General features: G+C 49.5%; 1 long non-coding RNA gene across 1 annotated transcript; it reads right to left on the bottom strand.

Annotated features, from left to right (window-relative positions):
- Nucleotides 1-2,618: 2,618 nt before the first annotated feature.
- LOC310668732 lies at nucleotides 2,619-5,753 on the bottom strand. Its single transcript, XR_014506818.1, has 3 exons — nucleotides 5,723-5,753; nucleotides 4,136-4,244; nucleotides 2,619-2,927 (listed from the first exon to the last, which is right to left on the bottom strand). It is a non-coding gene; the product is annotated as an uncharacterized lncRNA (long non-coding RNA).
- Nucleotides 5,754-15,716: the final 9,963 nt, after the last annotated feature.

Below are 15,716 nucleotides of genomic sequence, written 5' to 3'. Positions count from 1 at the left end.
ATGACTGCGACGGTCAGTCCTTCTGCATTTAAGTCAGATCATGCTGATGCTCCAGTGTCACCGTCTGTTTCAGAAGCTGCCACTTGGGGTCCTCAGGGAAGTGCTTCTTAATAAACAGAGCGGGGTGAGTAAGGAAGTAAAACTCATCGTACCTGCAAAAGGAGAAGGCGCAATAGTCTAGTATTTCATAATAATGCCTAAATCAGCACCAGGGCCAGACAGGCAAACAGAGTGGTGATCCAGAGCAGCTGGAGGGCATCTGGTTGAGGAAGCTGCTGTGTTGCAACAATCCAGCCTCCAGAATCCCCAGATTTTACACATGTAGCCCAGAATAAGCACAACACTCCAGAACTGTTCAAAGAGGATAAATAGATGGTATCTATCCCTGCCATCAGGACACTCCATGCCCATGGCTTAGTAAATAGTAGTAGTAATAATAATAATAATAATAATAATGAAATATTACTTATACCCCCGCCCATCTGGCCGGGCCTCCAGAGCCACTCTGCACGGAATAACACTTCAAACATTAAAAACTTCCCTAAACAGGGCTGCCTTCAGATGTCTTCTAAAAGTCAGATAGTTATTGTATTTCCTTGACATCTGATGGGAGGGCGTTCCACAGGGCGGGCGCCACTACTGAGAAGGCCTGGTTCCCTGTAACCTCACTTCTCACAGTGAGGGAACTGCCAGAAGGCCCTCAGAGCTGGACCTCAGGCTGAAGGATGGGGGTGGAGACACTCCTTCAGGTATACTGGGCCGAGGCCATTTAGGGCACCAACACTTTGAATTGTGCTTGGAAATGTACTGGGAGCCAATGTAGGTCTTTCAGGGCCGGTGTTATATGGTCTCGGCGGCCGCTCCCAGTCACCAACCTAGCTGCAGCATTCTTATTGCACTTGCTTACATTAATCAGCCCTGCGGCCATCAAATTGCAAACTCTGACAAGTGGTCCAAGCAAAACAAAACCACCTGAAAGCAAATGAAGTTAACTGTGAGAGCCAGTGTGGTGTAGTGGTTAAGAGCGGTGGACTCGTAATCTGGGGAACCGGGTTCGCTTCCCTGCTCCTCCACCTGCAGCTGCTGGGTGACCTTGGGCTAGTCACACTTCTCTGAAGTCTCTCAGCCCCACTCACCTCACAGAGTGTTTGTTGTGGGGGAGGAAGGGAAAGGAGATTGTTGGCCGCTTTGAGACTCCTTAGGGTAGTGAGAAAGCGGGATATCAAATCCAAACTCTTCTTCTTCTGCTACCCCCTCAGTGTGTCCCACGCTCTGCCTGGTCTGCCTAACAACGTACCTGAAAGTGAACTTGCTAAAAGCAGTATTCACAGAGCCACTTCCCCAGGTGCAGTCTAAGAGATGCCACCTTCCATCAATGCGGACAGCATTCCAGGCATGGTCGCTCTTCCCCTTTACGTTGCAGCTGCCTATCAAATACTGGCACTGTATCCCTGCAATACTGAGAGGGGGAGGAAGGTATTCAGGAACAGTGTTGCTACCAAGAGGACAAGTGGTTGCTTTCACCGCTTTGATAGGCTGGAGTGGCTGTCCTTCACTTTGCTGGATCAGAGAAAACAGCAATCAGGTTGTCCACAGATTCTCATTTGTTCCAATTTGGCAGGAAAACACAAGTTTTCCTGGGATGAAACAACAACAACATTTGGACCCGGACCTGGAAAGCCAGGACCTGTGCATATAAAGCACAGAGCAAAGGTAAGTATGGATGAGGAACTAAGTCACACAGGGAAGAGACCCATTAAATTCAAGTAATGTTTCAGTCTATGGATTCCAGTGGATCTACTCAATTCAATGCAGCCCTATATATGCAAGTTTGCTTCAGGATCATTCACAGTGTGGGCATTCCTCCACTTACATGGTGGGTCATGTTCCGGAACCCCATGCACATAAGCAAAAATTGTGTAAGTAGGGTAAAGGTAAAGGTAAAGGACCCCTGAAAGTTAAGTCCAGTCACAGACCACTCTGGGGTTGCGGCACTCATCTCACTTTACAGGCCGAGGGAGCCGGCGTTTGTCCGCAGACAGTTTTTCCGGGTCATGTGGCCAGCCTGACAAAGCCGCCTCTGGCGCAACAGAACACAGAAACCAGAGCAGCGCACGGAAACGCCGTTTACCTTCCCGCCGGAGCGGTACCTATTTATCTACTTGCACTTTTTGGCATGTTTTCGAACTGCTAGGTTGGCAGGAGCTGGGACCGAGCAACGGGAGCTCACCCCGTCGTGGGGATTTGAACCGCCGACCTTCTGATCGGCAAGCCCAAGAGGCTCAGTGGTTTAGACCACAGCGCCACCCGTGTCCCTGTGTCAGTAGGGAGCAAACACTAAAAAAAGCTCATTTTTTCCTGCTCTCCAGCTCTCTCTCCCCACAACACTCCTTTCAACTAGAGTTGAAGCTCTGGAGCTGGCTGGAGGACCTGTGGAAAAGCAGCAGCAGCTGCTGCCATGCTGTGACGTGTGTCAGCTACTAGGTGGGGAGGCTGAGCAGCCTAAACAAAGCCCCACTGTGCCTCCGTTCTCTTTGGGGCTTCCTCCGCTCCCACTGAAGTCCTCTTTGGGTTCTGGCGAGGGTCTCCTCATGAGCCATGAGGACTCTCCAGCTCTCTCCCGCCATTTTCTGCTTAGAATCTATTGATTTACTTATTTCCGAGGGCTGTCACGTGCGAGTTGATCACGCCTAAGCATGGAGATAGCTGCCTAGGGCAAGGGGTGGGGAACCTGTGGCTCTCCAGATCTCCTGTCGCTACAGCCAAGTAACAACCACTTGCCATGATGGCTGGAGCCAACAGAAGTTACCTGCACATTTCTTGAAAGAGTCGAGCATATCCACCGCAAATAGCCTTTCCTGACTGAAGGACATCAGCTGGTTTAAATGACACCTTGTCCAGGTTATAGCAGCCTTCCACATCATATTCTGTAGAAATAAAGACAATGAGCACCCATTCTGATTTGCTTGTGGGGTGGCAACACTTTGCAACACTTTCCATCGTGTTTCTCAATATCTGATTGGGGGGTGGGGTGGCTTGTCTTGCAAGAGCTCCAAATGAACTTTGGATTGCACAACATGAATTTGCCCATATGTGATTGAATCGCACCTCAAAAGAGAAAGTCTGGAAGCACTCGTAAATCTGCTTTGTGTAGACCCAGGGTCTTGGTGCCAAATAAAAATGCACACTGGTGCAAGGGTTAGGAGTCGGGAGACACCTCCTCTCCTCCCGTGCTGCGACCTTTACTTTATTTTGACAAAGTAATAAGAATAAACAAATAAGAATAAAAATGTGCAACCCACCAGCGAGACCATTCCATTGTAACCATCCAACCTCCCAAAATTTCAACACCTCTAGCGATGGTTTGACCCCTTTCCGTTGTAACAGTACAAATTCTACAAACACCCTCCATATCTCCTCAAAATCATTCCTCCTGCATATTCCCCGTCTTACCTTAATGGCACATGTTCATTTATCATTAATAGCTATATATCCCACACCTCTTCATACCATTTTTCCATTTTATATTCCGCTTGCCCCTTCCACTTGCTAGCTATCATAATTCGTGCAGCTTTCAAAAAATTTGTGAGCGAGTCCTTCATAGCCTGCAAACCTTCCACCCCATCGTAAATTGATAATAATGCTACCGCGGCACTTTCAGTGAGCTTTAACCCAGTGATTTCTGTTATCAATGAGCACCTCCTGATCCCTTCTGAGATTCATGGCTGAACAGAGATCCCAGTCAAGCTCTGTCTGAGCCAAACACCAAATCACTGATCCACACAGGTTACAATCCAGAATCCTTTGAGCTGACATGACTGGCTATGAAATGGTGAAAATGCCCGAGACAGCTGCAAAGACGCCATGCTCGGAGTAGACCCACTAAATTTAATGTCCATGAGTTACTTACATCCATTGATTTCAGCCGGTCTACTCTGAATATGACTTGCTTTGATATGACCTTATGTATCCATCTTCCTTGGCTGGCAATCACTGGACTGGGTGTCTGCTAAAGAACTCTGCTACAGAGCTGGATTCATGGGCGCAGGGCAGTGACAAAGGCTGATCTTTTAATACCGGAAGTTGACAGAGGCAAGGGGACTCAAGTATGCAGAAAGGTGGTACCCCCACCTACCTATATGGTGGCAGATCCACATCCAAATGGCTCGCACTTTCTCCAGGTCACTGTGGGCTTTTTGGAGCAAGACACTCACCAGGTTTTTCACGCTATTCCTGACATTCACCTGTTTCACAGAAGGTAAATAGACTTGGAAGCAGTTAATATGGACGAGGGGGTACCAGTTCCTTTCTTCTACCTAAGTCCACTTGTTTAAAGAAATTTTAGGGTGCAATCCTGCGTGCACTTACAAGAGTGTCTCTTGCTGAATTCACTGGGATTGCACAGTTAGTCGATTAAGTGTATGTGTTTTACTTGATTGATCAATCAAAGAATTTATTATACTTGCCAAAAATGTACCCTTGGGGGGTGGGGGGAAGTTGTTCTGAAGGGAGACGCATGATTAACCTTTCCTTTTTCCAGGGTTCACAGGCATGTTATTTCTACAATCTTCAGCTGAAAGCCAAATCCTCTTTGCTACTGTCTCCCCACAAGTGCAGAGTTCCCCTATTGCTACTGGCAGAGGAACGGGGGGGGGGAGCGCACTGCCCCCGGCACCATCGGGGAGGGGGTACCATTGCGACCGCCCCCGACATGCGCCACCCCGCCCCACGTGCTGGGCGCCACGCCCCCAGGATGCATGTCACGCCCCCGCAGGCGATGTGCCACGCCCCCGGGACACACGCCAGCCACGCCCCTGCCTGCTCTCCGCCCCTGGTGCCAGAGCATGCAGCTTTGCCACTGCCCATTGCACCTTTGGGTGGGTGGAAGTACAACTGGGGGGGGGGCATTCTGGGGGCAGGGAGGGACCAAGGCAACCCTGGATCCTGAGCCGGCCCTACTGTTGTCACTTGACAGCACTGGGGGAAGCCCAGGGCTGATTACTGCACCAGTATATTAATTTTATGCCAGTTTAATTCTGGCGAGGCCCCCCAGAGATTCCTGGGAGTTGTGGTTTGGCAAGGGCACTGAGAATTTTCTGTTAATGACTGCTAGCCTTGTTCACAGAAGTATAGTACTCGGAGTTCCCCGAGGAGAGGAAGTAACTACCAAATCAATTTCAGTCTGTAGTATAAATACGATCGAAAGTGAATTGTGAAAGAGAGAGGAGTCGTTCAAACCCTTTCATATTGCCTATGATTGCTAGCTCTCCTCCGAATTGACTTTGGAGCTACCTCCTGAATTTTTAAAGCAAAGCAATGCTGCTAAATAACTAAATATGGGTGTATATGCATGCATTTAATTCACGCACGCACAGAGAGAGAAAGAGAATCCTGTGGTTTGTTAAGGGTTCTAGGATTTGTAGCTCTGTGAGGGGAAAACTACAGCTCCCATAGTTCTTTTGGGGAGTTGGTGTTCTTTAAATGCATCATGGTGTGTGCAGCGCATGTGAATAGGTGCTCCACCGTGTTAGTTGTCTGGAAAACAGGAGCAGGGTCTTGTGACTCATGAAGTTCCCAGTTTGGACCTTCCATCTGAACAGAAGTAATTGCCTCCTATCAGGAGAGGACACTTGAAAGCACTCTCAAATTCCAAATGCACATTAGAAACCTCAGCATCCTAGCAAATTCCTTGCTGCATATATCACAATAAGAGACAGCATACCTTCTGTGCATAGGCATCCAGTTCCTTAAACTTTGCCAAGTCTATTTGTATTGATTTCTGATTGGATTTATCCCATGGATAATCTAGGAACAAAAATGGAAAAGTCATTCTTGAAACAGTGGGGAAAGGGAGGGGGAGCAAAGGATGACCTATGATGTGATTTAAAGGGTCGGAATGCAGGGAACCAATAGGGAATAGAGATAGGGAGCCTTTTCTGCTTCTCCCCAAGGGAAATACAGCAGCAGGGAGTAGACCAACGTTGCTCTGCTTAAAAGGACACAGACAGAAGGAAGGAGAGGGAGAATGCTGAACCAGGTAGGATTTTGATCTGATCTTGCAAGACCATTTTGAGTACAGTACACAAGGCGTATGGCATGGTTTGCACTTCCCACTGGAAGAGCTGGTACCTCCTTAGAGAAGCCCTCTTCGCACCAAACATCTGGCTTTGATAGGAATCCCTTAACCCCGGCTGCAAATTTCACTGCATCCGTCTGCAATATGCATTCAACCGAACGCCAACTGCAAGCTCATTTCAGGAACTATAATGGTAGCATAACAAGAACACAAACAGGGCTGCTTGAGGTGAGGGAGAAAATGTACCCACCCACCCACATGCCACATATTGAAGCTCCAGCCTTAGAGGAAAAAAATATAGTGCAGCTTTTCCCCCCAGCCAGAACTCACTGGAACTGAGTTCTGGCACCTCTCAGGTTGGTGCCATTGCCATTGTAAAAGAACAAGGGAAGCGTTCGTGGTGAGTTCTGGCACCTCTTTTTCTAGAAAAATAACACTGAGCGCAGTTAATTTTTACCATTCAAGCCTTGTTCCCAGGATATCCCAAGAGGTGGGTGCAGAGATGTAGCTGGGGGGGGGGGAGGAGGGGGCACTGGGCGCCACACCACAGGGGGCAGCACTTCCCGCGGGGCCAGAAGCGCGCCCGAGCCACGCATCTCTCCTGGGAGTGACGTGGTGGCTTGGGCCCCTGAGCGGCTAGCTACGCCACTGGGTGGTTGAGTGACGGGCTCATAAAATGATTTCCTAAGATACGCAGCACTACTAAGTAGTATTAATATATACAGCAGGTGTAGGGGATCTTTGGCCCTCCAGATGCTGGGGAACTACAGCTCCCATAATCCCTGGCCATGCTTGCTGGGACTAACAGGGGTTGTCACCCAACAACATCTGGAGGGCCAAAGGTTCCCTGCAGCTGACACAGAGGCTCCAGATCAATAGCCATACATAAGCTTCTATTTACCATACAGATCTTCGTCCTGAGGCAGCATTGATGCTTGTACTCCTCCCATCCTGAAAGCCTACTTGAAAGGCGCTCCTTGGAGGAACAGTTAAGTGCTTCGAGCCAGGAATGAAATGCCCAACTGGAGGGATGAGGGAAGAGCATGGCTTGATCTGGGTTTATCAAACCCTTGCTTGGAGACCTTGGCATTAGGAGACGAGTAGCAGGAAGAGCATCCATGAAGACAAAACAAAGGGGGAAAGCATAACATGTTTGAGCAAACCAGCGCTGGAGTGTGTCAAAGTTCCCTGCGTGGGGAAGCGCAGATACAGAAGGTGTCCCCATTGCTCATTTCCTCTCCCCTCCTGTGGTTTCCAGCAACTGGTATTCAGAAGCATTTCTGCCTCCAACTGTGAAGGCAGAGCATAGCCATCAATGCTAGTAGCCATTGATAGCCCTCTCCTCCAAGGACGTGTCTAATGCTCTTTTAAAGCCATCGATGTTTCGAGGCCTTCCCTGTCTCTTGTGGGAACAAGTTCCATAGTTTAACTATGTGCTCCATGAAAAAGAATATATATTTAGTAATTTTTAGGTTAGCTATCAGACGCATCAGCCTTGTTAGAATTTCTATTTCGCTGCCAGGCCCCCACCCTATTTCTTGAAGCATCTAGATAGAAGCTTGTGCCAGCTTCCTCAGGTTGGCTCTCTCCAGCTAGGCTGAATAGGTGGGAAACCTTTGGACTTCGTGTGCCAGATCCTTATTGGGATCTGTATCTTGGGTCAAAATCCCTTTCACTACCAACAAAGAGACATCAGGCCTAAAAGGGAGGAGGGAAAGAGCCTAATATCACTACAGTCTTGGAGAGTCTCCCCCTTTTAGGACTGCAGTGAGATCAGGCTTAAAGGAAGGAGGGGAAGCCTTGAAGAGCTCAGCAAGCTTGGGCTTCACAGGGAAGGGAAGAAACCTCTCCCTCCTTTTTTAGTGCTCAGAAGGATCTGAAGGGATGGGCAATTCTACTTAGGACTGAGTATTGGCTCGCCAAAGAGCTCTCTGCCAGGAGTGCCATGGCTCAGCCCAACTGAATGGGATGTTCTGCGTTGATATGAAGGGGGAGCCATCCTGCTTAGCAAGGGGTCCCTGGTTTCTGCATTTCTTCAGAGGATCCTGACAACTAGTCCCATGCTTTGAGGGCTGTGCAAAGAAAGCAGCTCTTCAAGGCTTCTGTTGTGGTTCTAGGGATTGCTTGTGCGTAAATTGCCTTTACTCGTGGCTGTCTTGTATGGTTGAACCCTTTCTGACAGAGCAGCCTCTATCTCGTGGCTGCCTCAGTCGCTGGCAGAATCCGTCAGTGGGCGTTTCTTAAACCACTTCCAACATAAAAGCTGCTTCACGCCCAGTCTCCTCCCCCGTTGCCTGCGCGAAAGCTTTTTGTGCGCTGTGGGTGTGGGCAACGGAGCACTTGTCCCCTCTCCGCTTGTCTCCTGCGAAGAGTCCTGGAGCCAACTCTCCGCTTCCTCTATCTCCTCCCCTTCTCCACTGGTGTTATGCTGATTTCCTTCCCCAGCGTATTGGCTATCCCTCCTCCTACTGGGACCCTCTCCACCATCGTCCGAGAGCCCTCTCACCTCCTCCTGCTCCGATGGCAGTTCCCTGACATCCACCTCCCCCCCAGGACCCCCTCCACCTCCGGCCCGACCTTCTGACCTACCCTCGTCCCTGTCCTCGGCCGGCGATGCCAGGAATCCCCAGAAGGAGCTGTCGTCATCCTCTGCTGATTCAAAACCTGCTTCCCACCCCCCTCTACACCTTTCTTTCTTTTTTTTTTTTTTGCAAGTACATTTTTATTAATATTTCTCATTTATACATAAGAACAAATATAAAATTTATACCATAACTCACGCGTATCACAACAAATAAAAAATACAACACAAAATTATTTTAGGCTTCCTTCCACACTTTTGGTAAGTATCAGATAAATTTGTATTCACGTATTTTATCGTTTTAACCTGTATCATTTACTGTTAGATTTAATTCAGCCCCGCCAGTGTCGTCTGGAAATTAGTTCCAAGATAAGTCAAATATTTATTCCAATTGTCATGAAATTTCTGTTCGTCTTGGTCCCTTAATCTTCCTGTTATTCTAGCGAGCTCGGTATAATTTATCAACTTTTTTAGTGCTCAGAAGGATCTGAAGGGATGGGCAATTCTACTTAGGACTGAGTATTGGCTTGCCAAAGAGCTCTCCGCCAGGAGTGCCGCAACCCCAGAGTGGTCTGTGACTGGACTTAACTTTCAGGGGTCCTTTACCTTTACCTTTACCCTACTTACACAATTTTTGCTTATGTGCATGGGGTTCCGGAACATGACCCACCATGTAAGTGGAGGAATGCCCACACTGTGAATGATCCTGAAGCAAACTTGCATATATAGGGCTGCATTGAATTGAGTAGATCCACTGGAATCCATAGACTGAAACATTACTTGAATTTAATGGGTCTCTTCCCTGTGTGACTTAGTTCCTCATCCATACTTACCTTTGCTCTGTGCTTTATATGCACAGGTCCTGGCTTTCCAGGTCCGGGTCCAAATGTTGTTGTTGTTGTTGTTTCATCCCAGGAAAACTTGTGTTTTCCTGCCAAATTGGAACAAATGAGAATCTGTGGACAACCTGATTGCTGTTTTCTCTGATCCAGCAAAGTGAAGGACGGCCACTCCAGCCTATCAAAGCGGTGAAAGCAACCACTTGTCCTCTTGGTAGCAACACTGTTCCTGAATACCTTCCTCCCCCTCTCAGTATTGCAGGGATACAGTGCCAGTATTTGATAGGCAGCTGCAGCGTAAAGGGGAAGAGCGACCATGCCTGGAATGCTGTCCGCATTGATGGAAGGTGGCATCTCTTAGACTGCACCTGGGGAAGTGGCTCTGTGAATACTGCTTTTAGCAAGTTCACTTTCAGGTACGTTGTTAGGCAGACCAGGCAGAGCGTGGGACACACTGAGGGGGTAGCAGAAGAAGAAGAGTTTGGATTTGATATCCCGCTTTCTCACTACCCTAAGGAGTCTCAAAGCGGCCAACAATCTCCTTTCCCTTCCTCCCCCACAACAAACACTCTGTGAGGTGAGTGGGGCTGAGAGACTTCAGAGAAGTGTGACTAGCCCAAGGTCACCCAGCAGCTGCAGGTGGAGGAGCAGGGAAGCGAACCCGGTTCCCCAGATTACGAGTCCACCGCTCTTAACCACTACACCACACTGGCTCTCACAGTTAACTTCATTTGCTTTCAGGTGGTTTTGTTTTGCTTGGACCACTTGTCAGAGTTTGCAATTTGATGGCCGCAGGGCTGATTAATGTAAGCAAGTGCAATAAGAATGCTGCAGCTAGGTTGGTGACTGGGAGCGGCCGCCGAGACCATATAACACCGGCCCTGAAAGACCTACATTGGCTCCCAGTACATTTCCAAGCACAATTCAAAGTGTTGGTGCCCTAAATGGCCTCGGCCCAGTATACCTGAAGGAGTGTCTCCACCCCCATCCTTCAGCCTGAGGTCCAGCTCTGAGGGCCTTCTGGCAGTTCCCTCACTGTGAGAAGTGAGGTTACAGGGAACCAGGCCTTCTCAGTAGTGGCGCCCGCCCTGTGGAACGCCCTCCCATCAGATGTCAAGGAAATACAATAACTATCTGACTTTTAGAAGACATCTGAAGGCAGCCCTGTTTAGGGAAGTTTTTAATGTTTGAAGTGTTATTCCGTGCAGAGTGGCTCTGGAGGCCCGGCCAGATGGGCGGGGGTATAAGTAATATTTCATTATTATTATTATTATTATTATTATTATTATTATTACTATTTATTAAGCCATGGGCATGGAGTGTCCTGATGGCAGGGATAGATACCATCTATTTATCCTCTTTGAACAGTTCTGGAGTGTTGTGCTTATTCTGGGCTACATGTGTAAAATCTGGGGATTCTGGAGGCTGGATTGTTGCAACACAGCAGCTTCCTCAACCAGATGCCCTCCAGCTGCTCTGGATCACCACTCTGTTTGCCTGTCTGGCCCTGGTGCTGATTTAGGCATTATTATGAAATACTAGACTATTGCGCCTTCTCCTTTTGCAGGTACGATGAGTTTTACTTCCTTACTCACCCCGCTCTGTTTATTAAGAAGCACTTCCCTGAGGACCCCAAGTGGCAGCTTCTGAAACAGACGGTGACACTGGAGCATCAGCATGATCTGACTTAAATGCAGAAGGACTGACCGTCGCAGTCATAAGAACATCAACCACTGAAAATGGGTAAAGTCAATTAGAAGCATCTGTCTTGTTCCCTTTGATATCACAGTTACATTCACAATCAGCCTCATGTACAAGCTGTTACTGCAGTGTATATAACAGGGATGGAGAACCAGAGGCCCTTTCAGAGGTCCTGCACTACAACTTATAATAATAATAATAATAATAATAATAATAAATTTTATTTATACCCCGCCCTCCCCAGCCAAAGCTGGGCTCAGGGCGGCTAACAACAATAAAAACAATCCAACATTCTAAAAACTTTCCACCATAAAATCAATCAAAAACAAATTGATGGCAACCAGCAAGCAAGACCCTGTGCAGATTGCCAGAGGAGGGGGTCAGGCTGCGCCCTGACCAAAAGCCTGGTGGAACAGCTCTGTCTTACAGGCCCTGCGGAAAGATGTCAAGTCCCGCAGGGCCCTAGTCTCTTGTGACAGAGCGTTCCACCAGATTGGTGCCACAGCCGAGAAAGCTCTGGCTCTAGTTGAGGCCAGCCTAACCTCTCTGAAGCCTGGGACCTTCAGGATGTTTTTATTTGCAGACCGTAGGTTTCTCTGTGGGGCATACCAGGAGAGGCGGTCCCGCAGGTACGAGGGTCCTAGGCCGTATAGGGCTTTAAAGGTTAAAACCAGCACCTTAAACCTGATCCTGTACTCCACCGGGAGCCAGTGCAGCTGGTATAGTACTGGATGAATGTGATCTCGCAGTGACGACCCCATAAGGCGTCTCGCTGCGGCATTCTGCACCCGCTGGAGTTTCTGGGTCAGTCTCAAGGGCAGCCCCACGTAGAGCGAGTTACAATAATCCAGTCTGGAGGTGACCGTCGTGTGGATCACAGTGGCTAGGTCAGGGCGAGAGAGATAAGGAGCCAACTGCTTAGCTTGGCGGAGATGAAAAAATGCCGCCTTTGTTATAGCTGTAATCTGCGCCTCCATAGAGAGGGAGGTATCGAAGATTACACCCAAACTCTTAACGGACGATGCTGGCACTAGTTGCACCCCCGCAAGAGATGGGAGTTGCCCCCTCAATCCCATATCGCCCCGTCCCAGCCAGAGGACCTCTGTCTTCGAAGGATTTAACTTCAACCGGCTCCCACGAAACCATCCAGCCAAAGCTTCCAGGCATCTGGTCAGTGTGTCTGGGGCCGAGTCAGGATGGCCATCCATCAACAGATAGAGTTGGGTGTCATCGGCATACTGATGGCAACCCAGCCCAAAACTCCGGACAAGCTGGGCGAGGGGGCGCATAAAGATGTTAAAAAGCATCGGAGAGAGAATCGCACCCTGAGGCACTCCACACACCAGGGAGTGGCGCGATGACAATTCCCCCCCAAGCGCCACCCTCTGTCCCCGACCAGAGAGAAACGAGCGCAGCCATTGAAGGACTGTGCCCTGGATCCCCATGTCGGCAAGGCGGTGGTCCAGGAGTTCGTGATCGACCATGTCGAAGGCTGCTGACAGGTCTAGAAGAATCAGCAGCCCCGACCCGCCTCGATCCAGCTGCCTGCGGAGATCATCTGTTAGGGCGACCAGAGCCGTCTCGGTCCCATGACCAGCACGGAAGCCGGACTGGAATGGATCGAGAGCCGATGTTTCATCCAGAAACCTACCAAGCTGTTCAGCAACCGCTCTCTCAATCACCTTACCCAGGAATGGAAGATTCGAAACCGGGCGGTAATTGGATAGATCTAAAGGATCTAATGATGTTTTCTTTAAGAGCGGGCGCACCACTGCCTCCTTCAGTTCCCCTGGGAATATCCCAGTGCCAAGGGACAGATTGATGATATCACCCAGGGGGGCCCGCACCTCGTCTGGACACGCTCTAATCAGCCAAGACGGGCACGGGTCAAGAGGACAGGTGGTGGGCTTTCCAGCTCGGAGGAGTCTGTCCACATCGGCTGGGGATATCTGGTCAAAGTGGTCCAATACTGGACCCGAGGACAGTCGAGGGGCCTCCAGTTCCCTTATTGTGTCCAAATTGGCAGGGAGGTCATGGCGGAGCAACAGGACCTTCTCCGCAAAAAAGCTCGCAAATGCCTCACAGCTGTGTGTCGAATTTAAATTTGGCTGTCCTTCAAGGGACGTTAAAGACCTAATTATACTAAATAATTGCACCGGGCGAGAGCTAGCGGATGCAATGGAGGCCGAGAAGTAGGACTTCTTAGCGGCCTTCACTGCCATCTCATAGGTTTTCATAAAAACCCTATAAGATGTTCTTGAGGCTCCGTCACGGGCACCCCGCCATACTCGCTCTAGCCGTCTGAGGTCCCGCTTCATTTTCCGAAGCTCCTCGGTAAACCAGGGAGCCCGGTTTCTGCGGGGTCGCAGAGGGCGCTTAGGTGCGATCTCATCGATGGCTGCTAGGAGCTGGGTATTCCAGCCCTCAACAAGCTCAGTCAATGAGTCGCCAGGGGGAGCAAGGTCCCGCAAGGCCTGATGGAATCTATCAGGGTCCATCAGCCTCTGCGGGCGAGCCCAAATTGGCTCGCCACCTAAGCAGGGTGGGGGTGGAACATCAATCCTGGCTTTCAGAGCGTAGTGATCAGACCATGGCACCTTCATTGAGGGAAACATGATCACATCTATACCAACACCAAAGATCAAATCCAGCGTGTGGCCTACTTGATGTGTGGGGCCCGAAACAAACTGGGAGAGCCCTAGTGTCACCATGGAAGACACCAGGTCCAGAGCCTGTGAGGAGGGAGCGGCATCAGCATGGATGTTGAAGTCCCCCAATACCAATAGGTTAGGGAACTCCAAGGCCCAGCCGGCCACCACCTCCAGCAGGCCTGACAGGGTGGCTGCTGGTGCGCTAGGTGGCCGGTACACCAGCCAGACAGCCAAGCTCACCTCGGAGCCCCACACTAGGCCAACACATTCAATGCCGGGGATCGATGGCGATGGTAGAGCCCTGAAAGAACAATCTTCCCGGATTAATAGTGCCACCCCTCCCCCCCGGCCCACAGTCCGCGACTGGTGGAGGACGGAGAAACCTGGGGGCGCCATCTCTCGTAGGGTAACAGTATCCCCTTTGCGCACCCAGGTCTCCGTCACACAAGCCAGGTCCCTGCGAGATGAAGAAATCTCGCAGGGTGGCGGTTTTGTTGCCTATAGACCTGGCATTGCACAACACCAGTGACGGAGGTGAGTTATCCTTGCTCACCCTACCCTCGTCCCTCGGGATGGGGCGCAGATTGGAAGGGGTACGAGCATATCCGTATCTCGATCCCCTTCGCCTATGACATCTGCCCCCACCGCCATACCTCCCTCGCCCCACCACGGTAGCAATCCCAAGCCTCATACCAACCTCCATGTACAAGTAGAAAGCAAACAAAACAAAAACAATTGTACAAACAAAACCAGTCCCCACCCCACACAATATTCAACCCCAAACCAAAATAAAATGGGTAAAGTCAATTAGAAGCATCTGTCTTGTTCCCTTTGATATCACAGTTACATCCACAATCAGCCTCATGTACAAGCTGTTACTGCAGTGTATATAACAGGGATGGAGAACCAGAGGCCCTTTCAGAGGTCCTGCACTACAACTTATCCAGAATGTGGCAGCTAGACTGGTGACTGGGAGCAGCCGCCCAGACCACAGATCTTGAAAGACCTACATTGGCGCCCAGTCCATTTCCGAGCACAATTCAAAGTGTTGGTGCTGACCTTGAAAGCCGCCTAACTTGAAAGCACACCACCCCAGACTCTCAGCTGTGGTTAACGTTATAAAGTTATAGAGTTATTATAGAGTTGAAAGGGACCACAAGTGTCATTCTGCCTAACCCCCAGCAATGCAGGATTATTATTTTTGCCCCGTGTGAGGCTCAAACCCATGAACCTGAGATTAAGGGTTTAAACTCCTGATATGTCAGGAGTGCTCTGATGGTGTTTCCTACTTGGCAGGGGGTTGGACTCGATGGCCCTTGTGGTCTCTTCCAACTCTATGATTCTATGATTCTATGATTGAAACAAGCTAGCTGAATGATCCATGGTTTAAAGATGGCTTAGCAAACCAATCAACCATGGTTAACAATAAGCATAGTTCATCAGATTTGGGTGAGGCAACAAGCTGTGGTTAAGCCTAACGAGGATGTAGTTTCCAAACTCTTCACCGCTTGTGTAGAGGGAGGGGGGGGGGAATGTGTGAGCCCACGGCTTGCTTGGGCTCATTCCCAGCATACTAAACCATGGTTTCACTTGACATCTGAACTGGGTCTGTAAGTATTCCATGCTCTACCTTAGATACCTTTGTTTGCCCCTATTGCTGATTTAGATAGTGTTGCTAAATACTGCACTATTGACCTCTCTTTTTCAGGTACCATGTGATTTACTTCCTCAACCATCCTGTTCTGATTATTAGCACTTCCCAGATGATCCCAAATGGCAGCTTCTGAAGCAGACTTCTGCACCTGCAGCAGCTTGAATGGAATCCGCCTACCGTGTAATTTGATATCCTTCAAGGACAGTCACTTGTC

The sequence above is a fragment of the Podarcis tiliguerta genome (genome assembly GCF_965153285.1).
Source record: "Podarcis tiliguerta genome assembly, chromosome: W".
NCBI classification, from domain to species: domain Eukaryota; kingdom Metazoa; phylum Chordata; class Lepidosauria; order Squamata; family Lacertidae; genus Podarcis; species Podarcis tiliguerta.
This window is presented reverse-complemented; position numbering and strand designations above follow the sequence as displayed.